Source organism: Saprolegnia diclina (assembly GCF_000281045.1).
Source record: "Saprolegnia diclina VS20 unplaced genomic scaffold supercont1.104, whole genome shotgun sequence".
Classification (NCBI taxonomy): domain Eukaryota; phylum Oomycota; class Saprolegniomycetes; order Saprolegniales; family Saprolegniaceae; genus Saprolegnia; species Saprolegnia diclina.
Window position 1 is genome coordinate 78,223 of NW_008246171.1, and position 543 is coordinate 78,765.

Below are 543 nucleotides of genomic sequence, written 5' to 3' on the forward strand. Positions count from 1 at the left end.
TGGACAGCGTGGGACCATCGTTGGACAGATGCGACACCAAATATTGTTGAAATAGATATTTTGAAAAACCAGATGGTGCCGCGACCTTCACCGGACTCTTTTGGCTCGAGTATGAGAGGAATCCCTCACAAAACGAATGCGAAGCGGCACACGTGATCAGCAGACACGTTGTGTGGCGTCGGTATCAATGACATATCGCTTCATTCCACCTGAGGTTATTTGCCAGCTGAAGAGCGTTCGATGCAACTTGATTCGCAAGGGCAGAACGCACGCAATAATAGAACGTTTGAGCGCATCTGCAGGATCCACGACACGGCAACACGCTCTTGTTTTCAAGCAACTCGAGCTCGTTCTGGTTCTGGGAGTCCATCGCTCGCAAGTACTGCACTGTGGTATGTTTAACCTATTTAGCGCTAAATGTCTATTTAAACCAGGTATTCAGTGGCATAGGTAAAGAAAAAACCTCGTCATTTCCTTCCAAACGGCGAGAACACGACGAATTCAACTTCAAGAGCTATAAAACACAACCTGTCTATCATGAAG